Source organism: Chiloscyllium punctatum, chromosome 31, assembly GCF_047496795.1.
Source record: "Chiloscyllium punctatum isolate Juve2018m chromosome 31, sChiPun1.3, whole genome shotgun sequence".
In the NCBI taxonomy this organism is placed as follows: Eukaryota; Metazoa; Chordata; class Chondrichthyes; order Orectolobiformes; family Hemiscylliidae; genus Chiloscyllium; species Chiloscyllium punctatum.
The window spans coordinates 32,710,553-32,735,574 of NC_092769.1; the positions used below are offsets into that span (position 1 = coordinate 32,710,553).

The 25,022-nt window shown below is 45.5% G+C and overlaps 1 long non-coding RNA gene across 1 annotated transcript in view; it reads right to left on the minus strand.

Annotated features, from left to right (window-relative positions):
* Positions 1-22,821, minus strand: part of LOC140456808 (uncharacterized) — a 38,488-nt gene extending 15,667 nt beyond the window's left edge. The window contains exons 1-4 of the long non-coding RNA XR_011953144.1: positions 22,746-22,821; positions 20,149-20,256; positions 16,949-17,057; positions 11,784-11,890 (exon numbers count right to left, since the gene is read on the minus strand). This is a non-coding gene — a long non-coding RNA (uncharacterized lncRNA). The remainder of the gene's footprint in view (positions 1-11,783; positions 11,891-16,948; positions 17,058-20,148; positions 20,257-22,745) is intronic.
* Between the last annotated feature and the right edge of the window lie 2,201 nt (positions 22,822-25,022).

A 25,022-nucleotide genomic window follows, 5' to 3' on the forward strand; every position in this document is an offset into this window, starting at 1 on the left:
CTGCGAGCATTTATCTGAAATGGCAAAACCCCAGTGCAGCCACACTAGGGACCGACTCTGGAAATGTGGGGAATGCCAGAAGGGAATTCTTTACCCATCCCACCTGCAAATTGGCCAAACCAGTCAGACTGAAGAGTTGTTCACCTGCTGTGTGTATGGGGGGGGGGGGGGGGGGAAGAGGGGGAGGGGAGATGGGATTCACTCAGGCATCCATCCTGCTGGGACACCAGTCAATTTACTGATAGCCACAGTTGAACGATTTTTTTCCTCTTTTTTCCTCTTTTTCACGCCAAGTAATGAACAATGGTTTTGGTAGCTCATAAAGTTGTGCACATAAAGATCTTAGCTTTGGAAATGTTCACAACATTGTTGACCATGCACAGATTCACACTGGGTACAGATTTTTATTTTCCTTTATTCATTCACAGGATGAGGATGTTGCTGGCCCGGCAGCATTTACTGCCCATCCCTAATTGCCCAGAGGGCAGGTAAGAGTCAACCACATTGCTGTAGGTCTGAGGTCACAATGTAGACCAGACCAGGTAAGGATGGCAGCTTCCTTTCTGAAAGGGCATTACTGAACCAGATGGGTTTTTCTGACAATCGATTAATGGTCATCATTAGACTCTGAATTCATAAGTTTTTTTTTTAATTGAATTCAAATTCCCCCCTATCTGCTGCAGCAGGCTTTGAACCCAGGTCTCCAGAACACTAACTTGGGTTTTAGATTAACTGTCTCGCGACAATACCACTCGGCCAAGACTTCCCCACATCGCTGTCCATCTGCACAGAGTGAACAGTGATTGTCTGGTTCATCAGAACTGGGTAATCACACATACGTTTGCTCAATGATTGCAGGAGTTGGATGTTGATTGGCTGTTGACATCCATCTCCGAACCATGTATTCTGGGGTTTGTTTCTGATGATGATTAGAAGCATCATCAGTCTTGTTATCTTTTGGGGATAAAACCAGTTTCAATTAGCTTTCTGTTAAATGCATGGCAATCAATTCTATCTCACAACTCTCAGGCAGATTCGTTTTTGTAGAAGAACTCTCCTTCTCCCCAACCTCCTCCACCCTCACCTCCAACAGTACAATAATCTCATTGTCTCACTCATAATCATAAAGAGACACTATCTGATTAGCTGCTTCTTTCCCTACTCCTATGTCAAGTTGGATCTTAAACTCCCCTTACTGCAGTTGTGATCCTGCATTATTGTACAGTGTTGCTCCTATTTCATGTCTTGGCCTATCAGTGTTCATGAAACTGCATGTCGTATATGGGGCCAACAGTGTAAGAGTTTAGCTCTTTCCATCCAACAACAGCAGTCGAATTGTACTCCAACAAAACTTACAGAATCACGGCCAAGCATATCCCCCAAATTACCTCTTACCATCAAACCAGAGTATCAATCCTCATTCATCTGAGAGAATTCAGGAGGGCATGTCAGTAACATCAGCATGAATACCTAAAAATGAGGTGTTAACCTGATGAAGTTACCAAAGAAGACTACTTGTGTGCCTAACAGCATAAGCAGCAAATGATAGAGAGTGAAGCAATCCAGGAAACAACAGAACAGATCTTAAATCTGCAGTCCAGCCACATCAAGTTGTGAATGAAGTCAGCGCACAGCTGGAATTCTGAGGACAGTTCTCTTCAAGATATTAACCAACAAGAATGTCAGACTGGATTAATCATTATAAAATTCCAGTCCGTTTGATATTCATATATTTACAATCAGTGTTCAATTCACCAAATGTAGCTGAATGTAAAGATAATCTTCAAGTGACTGTAACAGTGGAGACATCTGAATACTTGATCAGCAACTTAAAGCCTGTTGTGTTTAGATAGTAATACTTTTTAAAATCACTTTAAAATTAAGGTGACTTCAGTATAATGGAAGAAGTTGATTGGTGGGTAGCTGATAATCTTGTTTTAATCTGAAGTTAATTGAGGATTGGTGAACAAATAAACACATGGTAGGGAATCCCAGCCCCATGGAGTGCACATCCAGTTCCATGTGGGAAAACCAGGACACTTCTTGTGTGAGTGACAACCACAAGAACACGGAGGTGACATGGAAAATGTCAGGAACACTCGTTTGACTGCGGTAAAAGTACTGCACACATCTGATCCCCTTATTCCAGGGTTGATGTGATCACACCAGAGAGGGTACACAGGAGATTGATCAGAATGTTTCTACAATTGGAAAATTTCTGCTCTGAGGGAAGGTTGGATAGGCTGTGGATGATTTCCAAGGAGGATGAGCTGAGATGTGGCTGAAGTGATAAAATGCTGAGGAATCCAGATCGAGTGGATAGGAAGGAGCTATTCATTAACTGAGAGGTCAGAAACTGGAGGATTTAGATTGAAACTAATTCTCAGAAAGAAGGTGAGAGGAGAATTCATTTCACTCGGAGATGGAGGCGAGCAGGAACTCACTGATGGACTGGCAGAGGCAGTAACCAGCATCACATTAGAATAAAAGGACATGGATGTAACTGAGATGCTGGAACACACAGGGCTGTGGACTAAAGTCTGCAGAATGGGATCATTGCGATTTATTTAACATTTCTCCAGAATATTAAACTCAAGTCCAATTTGAGAATTTATGAACATCATCCGACCTGAATTCCAAATGTCAGAATACATTTATCAGAAAGTTCAGCACAGATCGAGGCCACTTGGCCAATCCTGCATGTGTTGGCTGTAATAGAATGACCCAGGCTTTACAGCGTTCTGTACTCACCAATGAGAGCAACAATTTCAGACTGTGTACTCTGCCCTCTATGTTGTTATAATCTGTTTTTTCAATGTATTTCTTTGACAGCTGCTCACCTTGTTTCCTGGTGTCTTTCCCAGCCCTAACTCCATTCCCCATGGCCTTGAGGGACTACCATTTGTGCAATTTAATCTCTCCTGCCTTCCCCCGTGTGACAGACTGTCTTTTTGTCCTTGCCTCACCCCCACTTTGCACACAACTTGTTACATTTCTGATGGTTCCCAGATCTCTGTGACTTCACTGCGCACCCTGGGTCAGGGGCACGAGTTTTGAATTCTCTTCCTCATGAGATAATTGGAAATCTGTCTGGCTGCAATTTCCCCCAGATTTTATTTTGAAAATAAAAGAGGATTTGCGTCAGACTCAAGTATTTGTGAGCCTTCATCCACAATCCTGAGCACTTAGACATAATATGGGACCCTCCCACAGATGTGCCAGTTTGATGGATTGGCCGTGCGAACATGGCCTGTAGTGTGTAGTTTAGGTGGGTTGGGTTAGCCATGCTAAATGTGGGGTTATGGAAGTAGCGTGGGACAGCAGGTCATTGCAGACTCAATGGACCAAATAGTCTCTTTGTGCGCCTAAGGGATTCTGTAATTCTAACTAGTTGTGATTGTTGTCACATTTTCCTAAGTCCAGGTTCATTCAACTCAGGTACACATGCTGCCTTTTGTGTTTCTGTGTGTGCCCATAGTGTTAGGTAAGGGGTAAATGTAGGGGTATGGGTGGGTTGCGCTTCGGCGGGTCGGTGTGGACTTGTCCACAGTCTCCATGATTGTGCAGACTCAGTGGATCAGCTATGGGAAATGCAGTGTTACAAGGATGGGGTGCTCCAGGTGGGATGTTCTTTGGATGGTTGGTGGGGTTTGATGGGCCAATGCTCTCCTGCCACACTGTTGGGATTCTATTCTATGATTGAGGATAAAGCAGGGTGTCCTTGGAGAGGCGGTAATAACTGGAAAGCTGAATCCAAGAATCACCACCTTCACCAAAGGAGATTTTCGGAAAATGACAGATAGTCAGGAAAATTAGCATTCCAATCTTAGGTAGGGAGGAAGCGTGTAGGAGATAATGATTTTGCAATTTTAAACTGAGGGGAGACAGTGATTTATGGTTTCAGATTACGTCGTACATTCGCAGTGTCCAGAGTACGCTGTTGTGAATATCTATCCTGTACTTTATTACAAAGCCAAGGTCACTGACAATGAAAACCAAAACACCCAGGAAACATCGCCTCACCTCGTAATCTGATAAAAGAATTCTGATAAGTCTGGTTGACCTTAGAACAAAGATGGAAAGTTGGAAGATTAAATCCAATCCCAAGATCCAGTGCCTAAACAAAAGGAGACGACAATAGGATGAGGCAGGAGTTGGCTAATGTAGACTGGAAACAAAGACTTTTTGGTGGGAAAGTTGACGGACAGTGCGGGAATATCAAAGAACTTTTTTGAAGTGCTCAGCAAAAGTATATATCAGGGAAAAGGAAGGACTGTAGGAAAAGGAATAATCTGCCATGGGTGGCTCAGGAAATAAGGGAGTCTATGAAACTGAAATAGAATGCATACAAATTGGCAAAGACCAAGGAGATTAGAAAAACTTTACAGATCAACAGAAAGCGAGATGGGATTGGGGGAGAAAAGTGACGAGTTGCTATCCCCAGGGCTGGAATAACAGTTTACACTGCTAGAGGGGAACATATTGTTTGGGGAACATATTGCCTCTAATTGTTGAAGCACTTAACTGTTACCATAGAGATAATCCTGATCAAGTTAAAAATCACATCACACTCCAAAAACTTGTACTTCCAAATAATCCTGTTGGACTATAACCTAGTGATGTGTGGTTTTTAACTTTGTCCATCCCAACCCTGGCTCCTCCACATCAGAAACCTGACAGACAGCCCCACTGAAACTGAAGTGCCTGTCACATACTTGAGGGAGCCACGGGGGCGTGGGAGAGGGGTGTGTGGTTTAACCACAAAGTGCTGAACTGAATTAGACTTTCTAACTTGCGTTGCCATGGAGATAATACTGAGAGACAGTCTCTATTCAAAGTCCCAAACCATAAAGGTATAAGAATGGGAGCGGCACATTGGACAGGCGGGGAGTTACCTGATGCTGCCTGAAGGCGTTTTGTATGTATGCTATCCATGTAACTGCAATGTCTCATCAATAAAGACTCAAAAAAGACCTCTCAGAGTTCTGGACCTAGTTATTCCTATCCTGCAGGGTTCACGAATATGAGTACACAGCAGTCAGTCTTCACAGTGGAGGACACAAAGAGCATGGCAGTAATTGATAAGGAGACTGAGGAAGGTGAGGACCTAGATAATAACTATTATCGTGAAAGAGTTAGAGCTGGGCAAGTTAATGGAGCTAAAAGGTAGACAAGTCTCATTGCCCTGATGGAATACATCCCAGGATACCAACAGAGTTAGGGGGAGAAATAGCAAACGCACTTAGAGTCATAGAATCTGACAGCACAGACAGGTCCTTTGGCCCAACCTGGCCCATGCCGACCAGAATGTCCATCCACGCTAACCCCATTTCCCTGCACTTGGCCCATTTGCTTCTGACCCTTTCTTATCCATGTATTTGTCCAAATGCCTTTTACCTGTTGAGTGTTCCTGCCTCAACCACTTCCACTGGCAGCTCCTTCCATATACATACCACCCTCTGTGTAAAACAGTTGCCACTCAGCCTCCCTTTTATTCTTTCTCCTCTAACCTTAAACTGATCCAATCAAGCTGTTCAATCCTCGAGTTCCTGGGAAAAAGCCTGATTGCATTCTCCTTATCCATGCCTCTCATGGTCTTATACACTTCTCGCAAAGAACCCCCTCTGTTTCCTCTGCTCGAAACAAAATCCTCATTTGTCCAACCTCTCCCTATAACTCAGACCCCTGAGCCCTGGCAACACCCTTGTAAATTGTTCTGCACTTTTTACAGTTTAATAACTGAAACCTACATTACATTCATCATATTTCCAGTGTTTCCCCACGGTGCTGGAACCGACGGGACAATGCCAATGGATTACAATCCATGATCGAGAATGAACTCCTTTACAACAATCCCGTTTTCATAGTGTTTCCCATGGTGCAGGTATCCTTGTGTCTTTCTGGTTGTATAGTTAATTAAAGACTTGTCCTTCTACAAAGCAAAGTTGTGGCTTAATTGTTCCTGGGAAATGTGCCAGGATTGTCCAGACTTTCAAAAACAAATGAACTCTCTCTCCACACCCACCATGCTGACATGGACTTGGCTGTGTCGCAGTACTTTTCCAGTCACACTGAGATTTGAAATATTCGCCCACGGACAGAATGCACACCTTTCCTTCCAGATGAAAAGGCCAATGATATTCAGATCGGCACGGATCAAGTAACTATCAGATCTGAACATGAAGTTCAATTTGAATTTCTCATCCGCAAATCCACCCTTTCAGTACCATAAAACAGAGCACACAAGTTACCACTGTTAATACAGGATGGAAATTCAAAAGACAATTGTAGTATTAAACTGTAGTTTCCTTGTTCCGCCAAAGTTTTAAACCTCAGTCTCACAATTTCTCTCTTCTGTGAACTGAAATCCAAACCAATCCCCCCACTCCTTTCCTCCACACCCAGTTCTCACACACTCTCTCTTCGAATTTAGTTTCCTAGCTCCTGATGAGAACCATCCTGCATACACAGTTTCCTGCACACTCTGGCCAAGACCCATCTGACTAAAATGAGCCAAATTAGAATTCTAATTGCAGGCCCATCCTTGTCCCTTTCCATAACAACCCTGAATCTTCACAAAAGAGTTCTGATAACTTTCTGCAAAACGCTGCACCACTGATAGTCTGATCACATGTCAGGGTAGCAAGAGAAGGGCCGTTCCCCTGGGTCCTGCTCCCAGAGGGATGAAGCTGCTAATGATAGATTAATCCCTCACACCCACAGCCTCCTTCCCAGGCACTGACCTATGCTGCACATAGTCCCACAATTGGTCAGCACTGCGCCCGTGCACTGGTCTCCCCTCCTACAGCACGTGCTCCCGATCATACAGGAGTCCGGGTGATGGACAGCAGCTGCTGCCCAATATATCAGAATCCCTACAGTATGGAAACAGGCCCTTCGGCCAAACAAGTCCATACTGACCCGCCAAACAGTAACTTACACAGACCCATGCCCCCTAACTAATGTAAATAAAACGCTGGGCAATTTAGAATGGTCAACTCACCTGCCCTGCACATCTTTGGATTGTGGGAGGAAACCTGCTCAGACACAGGGAGAATGCGCAAATTCCACACAGACAGTTGCCCGTGGCCGGAATCGAACCCGGGTACCTGGTGCTGTGAGGCAGCAGTGCTAACCACTGAGCAATCTCTATCGATGGGAGGGGGCGGGGCTGGAGGACAGGGACAATGGGATTGTGAACAGTGAATGAATGTGGAAGACACTGGGGGATGGACAGGTCAGTGAGGGACAGGATCAGTGCAGCAGCAGGAGGGGATCCTGGACAAACCGAGCAATGGGAGAGTCTGACAGGAGAGAAACTACAGGAAGGTTCTGTTTGGAGGCTCAGGCAGGGACAGCTGGGAGACTGTATGGCCTGGTGGCTTGGGCAGGTTTACTAATCAGCCTCTTCAAAGATGCTGTTACTCAACTCTGAACCTGATCCTCCTAGTCCAGAGGTAAGGACACTTACGCTATTTCCTGGTGGGCAAGGGATACAGGGACTGCCTTTCAAAAGGAACTCACCTGTGTTGGTGACATTAACAAGACTCAATACAGAGTCACTGACAAGATGCTGGCATACTTGAACTTCATCCAGAATGTTAACATCGATAACTGGGCAACGCAGACCCCAATGTACAGAGTTAAATCCTGGATACTAATAACAGCCTTTTGCATGGGAAATCATATCTCATAAATTTGACTCAGTTTTTTTGAAGTAGTAACAAAGAGGATTGCTGAGGTCAGAGCATGGACATGATCTACATGGATTTCAGTAACGTGTTTGACAAGGTTCCTCATGGAAGACTGGTCAGCAAGGTTAGATCGCATGGAGTACAGAACTGGCTCGAAGGTAGAAGGGCAGAGGGTGCTTTTCAGGCTGGAGGCCTGTGACCAGTGGAGTGTCACAAGGATCGGTGCTGGATCCACTACTTTTCGCCATTTATATCCATGATTTAGATGTGAACATAAGAGGTATTGTAAGTGAGTTTGCAGATGACACCAAAATGGGAGGGGTAGTAGACAGTGAAAAAGATTACCTCAGAGTACAAGAGGATCTGGATCAGATGGGTGAATGGGCTGAGGAGTTCAGTTTAGAAAAATGCGAGCTGCTGCATTTTGGAAAAGCAAACTTTAGCAGGACTTATACAGTTAATAGTAAGTTCCTGGGGAGTGCTGCTAAACAAAGAGTCCTTGGACTGTAGGTTCATAGTTCCTTGACAGTAGAGTAGCAAGTAGATAGGATAGTGAAGGCCACAGTGGTCTGCTTGTCTTTACTGGTCGGAGCATTGAGTATAGGGGTTGGGAGGTCATATTGCGGCTGTACAGGACATTGCAAAAGTTGCTGAATCAATATTCCATATAATTCTGTTCTCCTTCCGATCAGATGGATGTTCTTAAACTTTAAAGAGATCAGAAAAGAATTATAGCATGTTGCCAGGGTTGGATAGGCTGTTTTCCCTGGAGCGTCAGAGGCTGAATGGTGACCTGAAAGAGATTTTTAAAATCAGGGTGGGCATGGATAGGGTAAATAGACAAGATATTTGCCCGGCAGTGGGGGAGTACAGAAACAGGGGACTGGGAGGGAGGGTAGGCAGACAGGGGGTGGGTGGATCGAGAGGGGTGAGACTGAAGTGGGTGGGGAAAGAGAGGGGGGACAGAGAGGGGTGGGGACAAAAAGTGGGATGAGAGGAGGGGAACAGGCAGGGGGAACGGGCCGGTGGCAGGGGGAACAGGTCGACAGGGTAGGGGGTAGGGACAGGCCGACGGGGGGGGATGGACAGAGTGGGGGGAGACGGGGGGAAGATAAAGAGCTATTTTATAGAGCTAAAACTCAACCCTGTTCCTGTTTTCTCCTCCTCACCTTAATTCTTTCTGAAGGGCTCAGAACAACTGTATCGTTCTTGGAAAGTAGAATTTCAGGGAGATCAGGTGCTTAACGTGGCATTTTGGGACACGAACATTGAATGGAATGTGCTGATCAATAAATGTACTCTGGTTCGATTCCACTGTCTGTGTGGTGCTTGCACATTCTCCCTGTGTGTCTGCGTGGGCTTTCTCTGGGTGCTCTTAATTTCCTCCCAGAAATCCAAAGATATGCAGATTAGCTGGATGAGCTTTGGGTAATGGTAGGTTACAGAGTTAGGGTGGAATGCTGTTCCGATGGTTGCTATGGTCTCATGGGCCGAAAGGCCTGCTTCCACACTGTAGGGATTCTGTCACTGAGTATAGGGATTAGGAGGGCACGTTGTGGCTGAGTAGGGCATTGGGGAGGTCAGTTTTAGAATATTGTATTCAATTGTGGTCTCCCTGATTTCAGAAAGATGTTACCAGAATAGGACTCAACCTCTTAATGACAAGTTCCTGGGAAGTGTTGACAGACAAACAGACCGTGCAGTGTGGGTTGATAGTTCCTTGAAAGTGTGGTTGAAGGTAGACAGGTCAGTGAAGGTGGTGTGCGGTATGCTAGCTGTTATTGGGCAGTGCATTGAGGATAGGAGTTGGGAGATCATGTTTCGGTTGTACAGTTTATTGGCTCGGCCACTTTTGGAATCCCCAGACTGCTTTCAATTCCAGAATCCCTGTTACAGGAAAGTTGTTGGGAAACTTGCAAGAGTTCAGAAAAGTTTTACTAGGGTGTTGCCAGTATTGGAACATTTGAACCATAGGGAGCGGCTGAATAGGCTGAGGCTATTTCCCTGCAGCACTGGACACTTTACGTGGCTTTAATCAAACTTTATAAAATTATGAGGAGCAATGATAGGGTTACTAGTCATGGTTTCTTTTTTCCTCAGGGTAGAGGAGTCCAAACAAATGTGAATCTTTTTTCCAAGTTGGAAATGACAAATTCTAGAAGAGAGATGGGAAGTTTAAAGGATATGAAAACCGAACCAACTGAAGATGCTGTAAACCAGGAAGAGAAACAGAAGTTTCTGGAAAAGCTCAGCAGGTCTAGCAGCATCTGTGAAAAGAAATTAGAGTTAACGTATCTGAGGAAGGGTGACCAGACCCGAAACGTGAACTGAACTTTCTTCACAGATGCTGCATGACCTGCTGAGCATTTCCAACAACATCTGTGCAAGTTTAAAGGGATTGTTTGGAGTATATACCTGAGAGGAACTTTATAAAGTGCGAGTCAGACCACATCTGGAGTAATGACAGAAGTTTTGGTCCCTTTATTTAAGGAAATACATCATTCCATCAGAGGCATTTCACAGAAGATTGACTGGGATGAACCCTGGTTTGCAGGGATTATCTTTTAAGAAAAGGCTGAAGAGGTTGGGACTCTTCTCACTGGATTTGGGAAGAATGAGAGGTGGTCTCATAGTAACATGTAGGATTCTTAAGGAGCTTGACAGGGTAAACAATGGGAGGATGTTTCCCAACATGAGGGAGTCTGGAACTAGATTCTGGGTCAGTCACGGAATCATGGGTTCAGTTTTGGATTCGACAAGTTTAAGGCAACACCGACACGGGTCAGGGGTTTCAGTAGCAATGGAGCTGGGGTGAGGTGGAGACAAGCAACGTTTTAAGAGATTGTAATTCCTGGTGTTTGTGATTGTGTAGATGTCTGATCAGAAGGTCACCTTGGGGTCAGATATGAGAGCAATATTGTCAAGAGTGTGGTTCTGTCTCAGACAGTTCCCAGGGAGAGGGAGGGGCTCAGCAGTCAGGGAAAGTAATTTGTAATAGCAACTGAAGGCAATGGGTTTAACCATTGCAACGTTCCGTTGCAGGAAATTGCAGCCAATCACGTAGTGGGAGTGCGATGAGCAGTTTGGTAACTGAGTAATGGAGAGGGATGATGGGGAGGGAGAGCTGGGCATTGACAGTGTACATGTGAAACCTAACACGGTGCTTTTGGACAATGTCACCTCCTGGCAGTACGTAGGTGAGAAACAGGAGGGACCAAGGAGAGATCCTTAAGGGACACCAAATACAAGGAATTCAGAAAGGAAAGGGAGAGTCAGGATGGAGCAGGTTTTTCAAACAATGGTGGGTTCAAATATTAGTTTGTAGCAGAATGGGAGAGAAGGACATAACCAGAAAAGACAGACAGGTAGAACAAGGAACAATATCTGTGAATTGGTGAGGGGGAGTGATGAGGAGGAGGAGCAGCCCAACTCCAAAAGCACTATTCCTACATCAGTGACATCACCCAACTCCACCCTAGTCTCAGCTCATTTACTGAAACACTCGTCCATCCCTGTGTTATCTCCAGACTTCATTATCCAAACACACTCCTGGCCAGCCTCCCACATTCAACTTCCATGTAATCTCGAGAGTTATCTAAAACCCTACTGCCGAAGTGCTCACTTGTACCAAAACTTGTTGATCTATCAAAAGGCTCCTATTAACAAGCAACAATTTAAAATTCTCACCCTTGATGTAATTCCTGGCTGTGAACATCCCTGTCTCCCTGCACCACACAACCTGTGAAACCCCGACAACTCATTTTCTTTCAGACTCCCAACGATGTGTTTATTCATTGCTTCACTGCTCTGGCTGTTTCTACTGTTGCCAAGGCAACACGGTCTGGAATTCCCACCCTAACAGCCTCAGACCTGCTTCCCTCCTTCAAAGGTATTCCTGAAAACCTGCTTATTTGGCAATTCTTTTGATCACCTGACCTAATATCCCCACCTTTTGCCTTATGTCAGAAGTTCTCAATAGTATTTCCGTGGAATTATAAATATGATTAAAAAAAACAAACTGTTGATGATTTGCACACACACAGTCAACTCTTCACTGTCGCTGAGTGAATAATCTCTCACAGCTCTTACCCAAACACATTGTGGGAACACCTTCACCACACGAACTGCAGCTGTACAAGGAAGTCAAACATCACCTTCTCCACAGGCAATGGGGCTTTGGCATTGATCACTGGTATCTGTGGAGGGAGAAACACACAGTTGATATTTCAGGGAGTGCAAAATGCATTAGAGGGAGGGAAAATGGTGCAGAATTTGGGATTTTCAAATTTGTGTTTTACAATGTGCACTAAGTTCTGTAAAACCTCTCATCACATACTATGAAAATTTCCTTCTCTTCCTGGTCAATATGTCTTTCCTTTCCCCTTCCCCTTCACACATTTCCAATGCCTTGGTCACAACAAAACTGTGCTGCCAGTGAAGTTTATGACATGGTTGAGTATTGCCCCGCCCCTCATTTACTCCGATTGGTTGAAGGACCAACTAGCACCTCTAGCCCCGTTCCCCAACTCTTATTGGTCCTGCGCTGACATCAATAATCCGAGGCCCATTGTGGGCTGGAGCATGCTCAGTGCTTCCTGCTTTTGTTGTTCATCAGGTCTCAGAGAGAGAGAGAGAGAGAGAGAGAGAGAGAGGCTCATCCCTGTTTCGCCTGATGTCAGACAATAACAACAACTACCTGCATTGTATGGAGCCTTTCACATTGGCAAATCTCCTAAAATGCTTCATGAATGATGGGAACGTTGATTAAAGAGAACGATTTTTAGATACATATTTAAGGCGGACAGAGGGGTTTAGGGAAGATATTCCAAAGTTTGTGTCCTCGGCAGCTCCAATCGTGGAGTGATATAGGTGGGCAACAGCTTACAATGGAGAGTTAGTGGCTAACCATAAATTAACAACCTCATGTCATAGCCCCCTACCCCACACACCAGGCCTCGTTCTCACAGCCTGCCATTACACACGACCTATGGTTAGCCATTAACAGTCTCCATTAACAGCTAATGACCCTCCCCCAGCCAGATCGTTATCCACTCCTTTATCCAACCACTCTTCTTACTCTATCCCCACCTATCCTTTACTCCTTTTATCCTCCCCCCACAGTAACTTCTGCACATAAACTGACCTTTTTTTCTCAGTAATATCTGTTCTGTGGAAGGGACACTGAGTCTGAAACTTTAACTCTGATTTCTCTTCACAGATACTGCCAGACCTGCCGAGCTTTTCCAGAACCTCCTGGTTGTTGTTTCTGATTTACATCTTCTGCAGTTCTTTTGGTTTTAATTTCCCGGGAGTTTGTAATTCAGGTCCAACAGCCTCTGTCCCAGTCTCTGCTGTCTCTCCCAACCCCAAACAGTGACACTGCACCTGCACAGCTCATGGACATGTGTTGTCTTGCTGGCCACACCCCTCATTCAATCCCATTGGCTGCAGGACCACACAGATTCTCCTCCCATTGGTCTGGAGCTGCCGTCAATCAGCCGGGCCCCATTGTGATGAGAGTGGAGGGCTCATCCCTCTCTCTGCCCTGGGATGAGCTTCATCATTCACAGTGAATGGGACAGTATCACAGAGCACAGGGCCTGGGGGCTATTTAGCCCATTGGGGCTCTACTCTCTCCCTCTGGAGATGCTGCAAATCTGTCCCAAGTCCCCTCCCATGTGCCCATAGCCCCCCAAATCTTTCCTTAAAAAGTAAAATTCTAAGTCTGCTTCAGAATACCTGCTGAATCTGTGTCGTTCAGACTGTTCCAGATGCTCAGAACTTACTGAATAAAATAGTGTTCACATTTTCACCTTGTATTATTTGCCAAGTACTTGAAAGTAGTTACTAAAAATTGTGACAGTGTGAACAATTTCTCTCTCTGCAAATTCAAGACCTTGGAACCAAATCTGCACCAGATCGAAATCACTGCTTCACCTTCTCAGCTCCAAGGATAATTATCTGTGCTTCAGCTAGCTCTCTGCAAAAGAGAGGAATGAATCTTAATTTATTAAGATCAAAGAAACAGACCTTCAGTCCAATTCGTCCGTGCCAACAAGGAATCCTAAACTAATGGATTCCCATTTACCAGCTATTGGCCTGTATCCATCAAAACCCTTCCTATTCATGTACCCAATTGGAAGCCTTTTAGATGTTGTGATTTTATCAGCCTCCACTACTTCATCTGGTAGCCCCTCCCATACACACACCACACTCAGCTTAAAAACGTTGCCATTTAGATCCCTTTTAAATTGTTTTCCCTCTCAACTTAAACCCAGGTGCTCTAGTTTTGGACCCACCTAACCTGAGGAAATAGGACCCCGGCTGCTCACCTTATTCACACCCCTCGTGATTTTATAAATCTCCATGAAGTCACCTCTCCGCCTTTGACTGTCCAGAGAAAATAGCCCCAGCCTATTCAGCCTCTCCCTGTAGCCCAAATCCTCCAATCCTGGCAACGTTATTGTAAATCTTGTCCAAACCTTTTCAAGTTTCATAACATCCTTCCCAGAACAGAGTAATTCAAACTGAAAACAGAATTCCAGAAGTGGCTTAATCAATGTCCTGTCCAGCCACAATATGGCATCCCAGCTTCTGTATTCAATGCATTGACCAATAACGGAGAGCATTAATGGAGTCCCATTTGCCAGCGGTTCACCCTTATCCCTCTAAATCCTTCCTCTTCATGTACCCAATCAGATGCCTTTTAAATGCTGCAATTATACTAGCCTCCACCCCTTCCTCTGGCAGTTCATTCCATACTTGCAATGCCCTCAACATGAATAAGATGCCCCTTAGATCCCTTTTAAACCTTTTCCCTCTCACCTTAAGCCTGTACCCCCTAGTTCTGGACCCACCGAACTTGGGAAAAAGTCCCTGACTGCTCACCTTATCCATGCCCTTCATGATTTTATAAGATCACTTCTCAGCCTCCAACTCTCCAGGGAAAATAGTCCCAACCTATTCAGCCTTGCCCAATAAGCTCAAACCGTCCAACCCTGGCAAAATCCTTGCAAATGTTTTCTGAACCCTTTCAACTTTCTCAACTTTATTCCAAGAACAAGGAGATTTGAACTGAAAACAGAATTCCAGAAGAGCTGTAATCAGTGACCTGTCCAGCCACAATATGACATCACAACAGCTGCGTTCAATGCATTGACCAATAACGGGGAGGGTACCAAATGCTGCATTCAGTACCCCGCCTCCCTGTGACTCTACTTTCAAGGAACTAGGAACCTGCACTCCAAGGTCTCTTTGTTCAGCAATGTTCCCCAGGACTTTACCATTAAGTGTATAAGTCCTGCCCTGATTTGCCTTTCCAAAATACAACAGCTCACATTTATCTAAATTGAACTCCGTCTGCCATTCCTTGCTCCAATGGCTCATCTGATCAAGATCCTGTTGTATTCTGAACTAACTTTCTTCATTGTACACTACACCTCCAATTTTGGTGTCTTCTGTAAACCTCATATATTCACATCCAAGTCATTTATTTAAGGGCCCAATATCCATCCTTGCAGCACATTGCTGCTCACAGGCCTCCAGTCCACTTAGCAACTCTCCATCATCATCCTCTGTCTCCTACCTTCAAGGCAGTTTTGTAATGGCTTGTTCTCCCTTCATTCCATGTTATCAATCCCTGCGAACCAGGCTGCTTTGTGGAACCTTGTTGAATGTCCATATAAACAACATTCAACGCCTGGCTTAATCAATTTTCTTTGTCACTTCAAAACACTCACTCAAGTTAGTGAGACCCAATTGTGCATGTACAAAGTCACACTGACTCTCCCTGATCATTCCTTACCTTTCCAAATAGATGGATATCCTGTCCCTCAGAATCCCTTCCAACAACTTGCCTGCCACTGACTTCAGGCTCACTGTTCTCTTGTTCCATAGCCTCTCCTTACCACCTTTTAAAAATAATGGCACCTCACCTGTCACTATCAATGATACAAATACCTCAGGAGAGGCCCAACAATCAGTTCCCTAGATTTCCAGAAAGTTCCAGGATACACCTGATCAGGTTCCAGGGTTTTATCCACCTTGATGCGATTTAAGACATCCAGTACCACCTCCTCTGTAACATGGACACTTTCCAAGTTATCACTGTTTATTTCTCCAAATTCTCGAGCTTCCTTATACTTCACCAGTAAAAATGACGTGAAATATTTGCATATCTTTCGCACCCCCTGTGGTTCCATAGACAGCCTTGTTGACCTTTAAGGAGTCCTATTCTCTGGTCCAGTTAATCTTTTGTCTGTGATATATTTGTTTAATCTCTTTGGATCCTATTCCAGGACATCCCAGAAAGGCCTACTTCAAGGACCATAATTTTCCTCTGACTTGATCAACAATGCCCTCCAACACATACCCTCCACTTCCTGCACCTCCGCCTTTACCCCACCCCTCCAGCCACAAGAAAGAATATAACCCTGCGGTCTTCACCTTCTACCCCACTAATCTCCAGAAACAGCGCATTCACCTCTGTTATTTCTGCTACCTAAAGTCAGACCACACCACTAGAGGCAGATTTCCCTCCCCACCTCTATCTGTGTTCCGCAGAGACCATTCCTGCTGCGCCTTCCTTGTTCGGTCCACACCCTCCCACCAACCCACGCTCCACACCCTTGACCCTCCCTTACCGCCATGGGTAATGTAAAACATGCGGCCATACCTCCCTCTGACATCTATCCAAAACCCCAAAAGGATCTTTTCACATCAAGCAGAGATATGCCTGCACATCCCAAAACCTCATATACTGCATCGAGACACTATGGGAAATTTAACATGGTTCATCCAACTAAACTACACATCTTTAGACTGTGGGAGCAAACTGGAACACCCGAAGGAAACCCTTACAGATACTGGGGAGAATGTGCCAACTCCAACACAGACAGTCGCCCGAGGCTGGAATCAAACCCAGGTCCCTGGTGCTGAGGAAGCAGCGCTAACCACTGAGCCACAATACTGTGCGATCTTTGGTGCTGATGTGCTGCCCCACTGATACCTCAGTCACTCACCCTGCCTCATGTCCTGATGACGGAGTGAAATTATCGCTAGACACTTAATCCAGAGACCCAGATAACGTTCTGGGGACCCGGGTTTGAATCCCATCACGGCAGATTTTGGAACGTGAATTCAATAAATATCTGGGAAAAAAAAACCTAGTGACGACAAGGAATCCATTGTCAATTGTTGGAAAAACCAATGTGGTTCACTCACGACCTTTAGGGAAGGAAAAATGCCATCCTTACCTGGTCTGGTCTGCATGGAACTCCAGACCTATAGCAACGGGGTTGACTCTTATCCGCCCTCTGGGTAAACGCAGCAATAAATGCTGGCCGAGCCAGTGACTGCCTCATCCTGTGAATGAATAAAGAAAACAGGTCAGGTTTTGTTCCTTCTCTAGTAGGTACATCCTACAAACTGAATCTGAAATGTTCTCGTACACGCTGAACAAATACCTTTCCATCCAAGCCCTTAACACTACAGCACTCCGAGGCCATGTTGGTAAAGTTAAAACCACTTATCATTGTATCCATATTATTCTTACAGATAACTGAGATCTCTCGGTAAAATTGTGTCTCAATTCCCCGCTGACTATTGGGAGAGAGTCTACAATACAATCCCAGTAAGATGGTCATCCCTTTCTTATTTCTCAGTACCAACCAAATAACATGCCTGGAGGTACTCCCAGGAATATCCTCCCGAAGCCCAGCCATAATGTTATCCCTAATCAAAAACACCTCTCTCCCTGCTCTGTAGGCCCCTTTCTATCCTCGCTATAGCATCTATACCCTGGAACATTAAGCAGTTAGTCCTGTCCATCTCTGAGTGATGCTTTTGTAATTGTGGTAATATCCCAGTGCCATGTTCAAAACCATACCCTGAGCCCACCTGCCTGACCTGTCAGGTTTCTTGCACTGAAATAAATGCAGTGCAACTGGTCCGTCGCACCTCATTCTGTGACTTGCTCTTGCCTGCCTTGACAGTCTGACTGGTGAACAGTACCAGCCTCAGACTCGCCTCTTTTCTCACCATCTCTTTAGGATTACCCCGACTCCCTCACAGGTTTAATGCCTGCTGAGTGGCACTAGCAAATCTCCCTGCTCGTCAGGACCCCATGCTTTCCCCTTCCTATGCCATTGGTACCAATATACAATGTCCTCCCAATGGGTATTTTCCCTTTTGAGAATATTCTGCTCCCTCTGTGAGACATCCTTGACACTGGCACCAGGGCAGCACCACCCCATTCTGATGTCTCACTGTCAGCAGAAACGGTAGACTGTGTCCCTGACTATCACCATCGATCGTGTAGAACTGGATATACCTCACATTGTGTTAGAAGCCAGTCTCAGTACCTGTAACTTGACTGTCAGTGCGACTTTCCCGTGAAAGTCTATTACCACCTTCATTTTCCAAAACAGTATCCTTGTCTGAGATGGGGATAGCCACAGGAGACTCCTGCAGTACCGACCTACCCCTCCTAGCTTTCCTGGAGGTAACCCATCTACCTGACAGTATCTGCAGTATCCTGCATTCCTGAGACTGCCACCTATCACACCCCTCAGCTCCTGTCAATTCCTCACTGCCTTTAATCACTCATCCACCAATCCATGCGATCCAATAGGATTTGCAATCACACTTCCTGCAGGCATACTCATCAGGGTCATCGAAACTCTCCCTAATCTCCCACATCCGACAGGAACAGCACGCCACTCTACAACAGGCCATCTCTCCACCTTAACAATCTACAGACCAAGACAAAGGTACAGTCTTACTGCTCGAAAAATACTGCCCGAGAATAACTTAATGCTTACGTTTTATATCTTAAACATTTAATCAAGAGACCATAAGACATTAAAAAGAAATCCTCACCTGACTCACTATTGTAGATTTAATAAAATAAAACCGACTAAGATTGATATTTGAAGAGACTGAAACTCACTGAGCTGATCCCCGGCTCTGAGTACTTCCAAGAGTGAGGTCTCTCTGAGGACAGCTGTGAAATGTCTCTGTTTTTCTTCTCTGCCCACTCCATTTCCAGAGAGGTTTTTAACTTCACAGCAAGTCAGCTCAGAGAGGTCACTGCTTGGTTTTATTCCCTGGGGGTTGCCTTTGATGCCCAGACCAGTATTCATTGGCCACCTTTACTTGTCTTGGAGAAAGTGGTGGTTAACCGCCTCCCTGAAATGCTGCAGTCCATGTACACCACAGTGATGTTTGGACAACAGTCCCCCTCTGGCCCCACAACCCTCCCTGTCTCTGTAATCGCCCTTCGGCTTCAGAAATTACATGTCCGTGGCATAAGATTTTTATTTGGATTCATTTTTGTTTCATAAACACCCCCCCCCCCCCAAAAGTGAAATATTTCACTCCCAAACAAATTTCTGTTGATTGACCTTTTGGAGAGGCTGACACATGGACATTGCAATATTTTATCTCACATTGTACACGTAGAATGATGGAACTTTCTTTTAAACATTGCTAAAAAGGGAGGCAATGGCTTAATGGTATTCCTGCCAGATAAGTGACATGTGCAATGTTCCGAGGATTACGGACAGAATCCCAACATGGCTGATGGCAGCATCGGAATTCAATACAATCTAGAATGGAAAGGAGAATGATGACCATGAAACTATTGTTGATTGTAAGAAAACCCATCTGGTTCACTAATGTCCTGTAGGGAAGGAAACGGTCATCCTCACCTGGTCTGGCCTACATGTGACTCCAGACCCACAGCAATGTGGTTAACTCTCAACTGCCCTCAGGAAAAGTACTTTAAAAACTGTTAACAAGAACTCCGCAGGTAACACTTAAAAACTGGCTTTTCACATTGGGACCATGTGAATTTCTGAACGGCCTGAACTAAAACTGAGTTTCAGCTTCACCTTCTCCCTATCTCACATCAGTCTGTTTACACCCAACTCCAGAACACTCTCATTGAGCCAAGCAGCCCTCACAGTGCAGCCCTGTCATTTTCATTGTCTGCTCACACCTACACTGTCCTCAGCCTCCTGGACTGTTCTAATGCATCTCAATGGGAGCTCAGGGACAGCACCTCATCTTTCAATTCAGCCCTTTGTAACCCCAGAGTCAACATGGACCTCAGCAGTTTCTGAATGAACAGACAGTTGTCAGAAGCTGGAACATTCCACCTGAAAAGGTACTGGAATTTGAGTCCAAAAGGACTTTTAATGGGAAGTTGGCAGGTAATTGGAAATATGAAGTTTACAGGTTAACATCATGAAGTGGGTGATTGGGTCTAAATTTGAGAGTTCTTACAAAGAGAATTTGGATAAATCTGTGCTCCCTCTCAGGCTAATACCTCCTTCCTCAGCTGCAGGGCCCAGAACAGAGCACACACCCAAAGGATGATCCAACCATGAATTTGTACATCTTTCTGCTTAACAAAAATATTGGAGATATTTTTTCACAAACAGAACAGACAAACCTTTCTCCTTCCACAGTTAAATACCAATGATATTCAGATCCTGATGACTCCATTGACTGTAAAAACTTGATTTTGAGATCCCAGGCTCAATTATTCTGATTTAATATCCTATGAAATGAATTCACAAAACAAAACTCTCAGTCAGTGCAGGAAGAATATAAAGACATACTTTTTTCTTGGTATGTGCTTGATGTGTAAATGCCTCTCTTCAAGTTGCATGCCCCCCCTCCAAATCGTAGGAAGGGGACATGCACATACGCCTCACTGTACCTTACCCCCAATAAAAATGGCGGCCATATCCCAGGACCTTTCACCGCCTGAGGGCCGCAGCCATTTTCCCATCTGCTGCAAACGCTGGATTAAGAGTTGCTAATTCAGATTTACGAACCACGCAGTGTGTAATTAAAACTTCCCAGTCTAAAGTAACTAATTATCTCCCTGTCTCTGAGGCCAATCTTCCCTTCCCTGTTTGCGTCTCCCACATTCACCGACGGCCGAGTCACGTGGCACTGCACAGGCAGAGTTACTGGTGACGTGTCATCCCACTAGCCACGCCCCTCATTCACTCCCATTGTTTGGATGACCAGCTGGTTCCACTTGGTCCACCAGTCCCACCATTTTTTCCTATTGGTCCGAAGCTTCCACCAATCAGCTGGACCCCATTGTGAGGTCAGTGGTGGGATCCTCCCCCTGTCTGAATCAAACCTGGACTGTGTATGGATGGTGTGAATCAGGAACAACAAGCAGAAGGTGCTGGAAAAGCTCAGCAGGTCTGGCAGCATGTGGGAACAGAAATCTGTCCAGTGGCCCTTCCTCAGATCCGATGGGAGCTGGGAAAATTAGAATTCTGACAGTGTGGAAACAGACCATTCGGCCCAAAGGCTCCACAGCGTCTCTCCGAAGGGTATCCCATCCAGACCAATTCCCCTGACATATTACTGTATAGTTCTCCTGACTAATGAACCTAACCTACACATTCCTGAGCATTATGGGAAGTTTAGCTTGGCCAATTCAACCAACCTGCACATCTTTGTACTGCAGGAGATAGGGGTTAAAGAGTAAATAATAGGCAGGGACAGAACCAAAAGAGAGACCAGAACATTTGGAAAGACAAAGGAGTGGATTACGATCTGGCTGGGAGGGTGCATAGCTGTTAATGGAGGGGACAGGAACCTGTGTCTGGCAGCATCTCAGTGGAGGTGGCGGAAATGGCGACTGATGATCCACGTTCTGCTGCAAAAACAGATCCCGAGCTTCCAGCTGCCTAACACTTTAACATATGAGTCTGTTCCCAGGCCAACATCTCTGTCTTATGCTTACTGCAGTGTTCCAGTGAGGCCAGAACAGACCAAATGGCCCCGTATTTCAAGGACTGCAATTTCCCCTCCCATATGGTCAATACCATCCACTCTATCTCCTCCACTTCCCGCACCTCTGCCTTTGAAACCCACACCTCCAACTGCAACAAGGATAGAACACCCCCCGCCCCCACCCCCAGTCCTGACTTTCCACCCAGATACAACACATCATCCTCTGCCATCATTCCACCACCTACAATCAGACCCACCACCAGATTCTTAAGGGGTTTGACAGAATAAATAATAATGTGTCTGAGGGCAAACACAGAGGGGAGTCTGAAACCAGATTCTGAGTCAGTCACAGAATCAAGGGATCTGTTTCGGATTCGTCACGTTTAAGGCAACACAGACACGGTAAGGGGTTTCAGTAGCAATGGAGCTGGGGTGAAGAGGAGACAAGCAACGGTTTGGAATTCCTGGTGTTTGGGATTGTGTGGATGTCTAATCAGAAGGTCAGCTTGGGGTCAGATATAACTGCAATACTGTGAAGAGTGTAGTTCTGCTGCATAGTTCCCAGTGAGAGGGAGAGGCTCAGCATTAAGGGGAAGGAATTTGTCCGGCAACGGGTTTAACCATTACAATGTTTTATTGGAGGAAACTGCACCTAATCGAGTAGTGGGAATGTGGTAAGCAGTTTGATAACTGAATAACAGTGGAGTAGTTGGGAGGGATGATGGGGAGGGAGAGCTGGGCATCGTCAGTGTACATGTGAAACCCAACATGGCACTTTTGCACAAGGTCACCTCCTGGCAGTATGTACATGAGATACAGAAGGGACCAAGGACACCAAATGCAAGGAATTCAGAAAGGAAAGGGAGAGTGGAGATGTAGCAGGATTTAGGGAGAGAAGGACGGAACCAGAAAAGACAGAACAAGGAACAATGTCTGTGAATCGGTGAGGGGACTGATGGGGAGGAGGAGGAAAGAGAGTTGGAAAGTCTGTAGTTTAGTGAGATTAGGGTAAAGGGTCAAGGTGAGCTCTGATAAGGCTTGACAAGAGACTGGAGGAAGATGTAAGTTTAGGACAAAAACCAGGAACACGACGTGACGCAGCTTGGCTTGGCGGGCTAGTGGGAGGGAGGGAAGCAGCAGATCGGATTATCTCAGTCTTAGTGACAGAGAAACTCCATGTGCTCCTCACTCATTGTTGAAGAGAAGGATGGAGGAGACAGGATGATGGACAGTGTTTCACAAAGAAACAAAACCAGGGTTAGTGATATTTAAAGTGAGTGAACAAACCTAATGTATTTAACCTTTATCCAAAATATTAAAACAAACGACTGAAGTCCTGGTTCGAATCCCATATTGGCAGGTGGTGGAATCTGAATTCAAGAAAAAAATAACTGGAATTAGGAATCTCCTGATCTCCATAGAACCATTGTCAATGGCGAAAAACATCCTGCCAATCTGACAGTGGCCCAGCCAGCGACTCACTGTATTAATCACTGCAAAGTCTCAACAAAGGAATGAAACTGGATGGACCACTCGGCATCTAACAAGACACCATTTAATACAACCACAGAATCAGCCCTCTCAATGGTGCAACGTCCTCCAGACTAATATCTGGATTTTGGGGCCAAAATGTGCAGAGCTGTCTCACAGACCAATCAAGGAACAGCCTGACATAGTCATACTCATGAAATCAACCCCTACAGACAATGACCAGACACCACCATCACCATCCCAAGATATTGAGATTGTGGTGCTGGAAAAGCGCAACAGGTCAGGCAGCATCCGAGGAGAAGGAGAATCGACGTTTCGAGCCTAAGCCCTTCATCAGCCTGACCTGCTGAGCTTTTCCAGCACCAGACTCTTGACTCTGATCTCCAGCATCTGCAGTCTTCACTTTGTCCTGAAATCTCTGGATATGTCCGGGTCCCACCAGCAGGACAGATCAGTCAGAGGTGGTGTACAGAGAGGGAGGATTTGCCCTGGGAGTACTCAGCATTGACTCCGGAGACCAGGAAGTCTCATGGCTCCTGCTGATTACCACGTCCCGTCCTCTCTTGGCTGATGAATCACTTCTCCTTCATGTTGAACAACATTTGGAGGAAGCACTGAGGCAATAAAATGGTGTCAAATGCACTCTGGGTACAGGATTTCAATGTTCACAATTGAGACGAGCTCTGCAACAGAATTACTGACTGAGCTGGCCAGGTCCGAAAGGATATAGCTGCTCAACTGAGTCTACAGCGGGTGGTGAGGGAACCAACAAGAGGGAAAAACATACTTGATCTCATTGTTATGAATTGACCAGCGGCAGATCCATCTGGCCATGACAGTATCAGTACGAGCGAACATCACACATTCCTTTTGGAGACAAAGTCTTGCCTTAAAGTTGAGAAAAACCTCCATTGTGTTGAGTGACACTATAATCGTTCTAATTGGGACAGACTTCGAAGAGGTGTAAGATCTCAAACTGGATCTCTCTGAGGCACTGTGGGACATCAACAGCAGCAGAACTGTACTCCAGCACAATCTGTAATCTCATGGGTTTGTAAATCCTGCTCTCACCCATCACAATGGACAGGAAAGGAGGGCATGCCATGAGCAGCACCAGGCAGACCTAAAAATGAAGTGCCAACCTGGTGAAGCTACCAAACAGAACTACCTGCATATCAAACAGCATCAGCAGCAAGCAACAGAGCTAAGTGATCCTACATCCAATGGAACAGGTCTGAGCTCTGCAGTTCTGCCACACCCAGTTGTGAACGGTGATGGACAATTAAACAAATCACTGAAGGAAGCATCACAGATATCCCCACCCTTACTGATGGAGGGGCCTCATACATCCACGCACCAGATAAGATGACAGCATTTGCTGCAATCTTCAGCCAGAAGTGCAAAGTGGGATGATCCATCTTAGCCTTCTCCAGTGGTTTCTAACATCACAGATGTGAGTTTTATACCAGTTCGGTTGAGTTTGAATAACATCAGGAAACGGTTCAGTAGTGCAAAGGCTATGGGTCCTGCTAACATTCTGGCAATAACACTGATAGATTTTGTTCCAGAACTTGCCACCCACCAAGCCACGTACCGCTCCAGCACTGGCATCTATCTACAATGTGGAACATTGCCCAGGGATGTTCAACACAAAAACACAGGGCAATCCAACCCAGCCAATTTCCCTCTATCAGTCCACACTCGATCAGCAGTAAAGTGATGGAAGATGTCATCAACAGGGCTACCAAGCAGCAGCTGCTCAGGAACAGCCAGCTGAGTGACACTCATTTTAGGCTCCACCAGGGCCACTCAGCTCCCGATTGTGTTACCGCCCTGATTCACAACCTGACAACCAGCTGAATCCCAGAGGTGAGGTGAGGTTGACAGCCCAGTCCCACTCCAAGATCACTATTTCTAGCTGATTCCACCCTTGTCTCAGCTCATATACTCTCATCCACCTTGTGTTATCTCCAGACTTCATTATCCAAACATACTCCTGGCCAGCTTCCCACATTCAACCTCCCTGTAATCTCAAGAAAAACTAAATCTCTGCTGCCCAAGTAATCCCTCGTA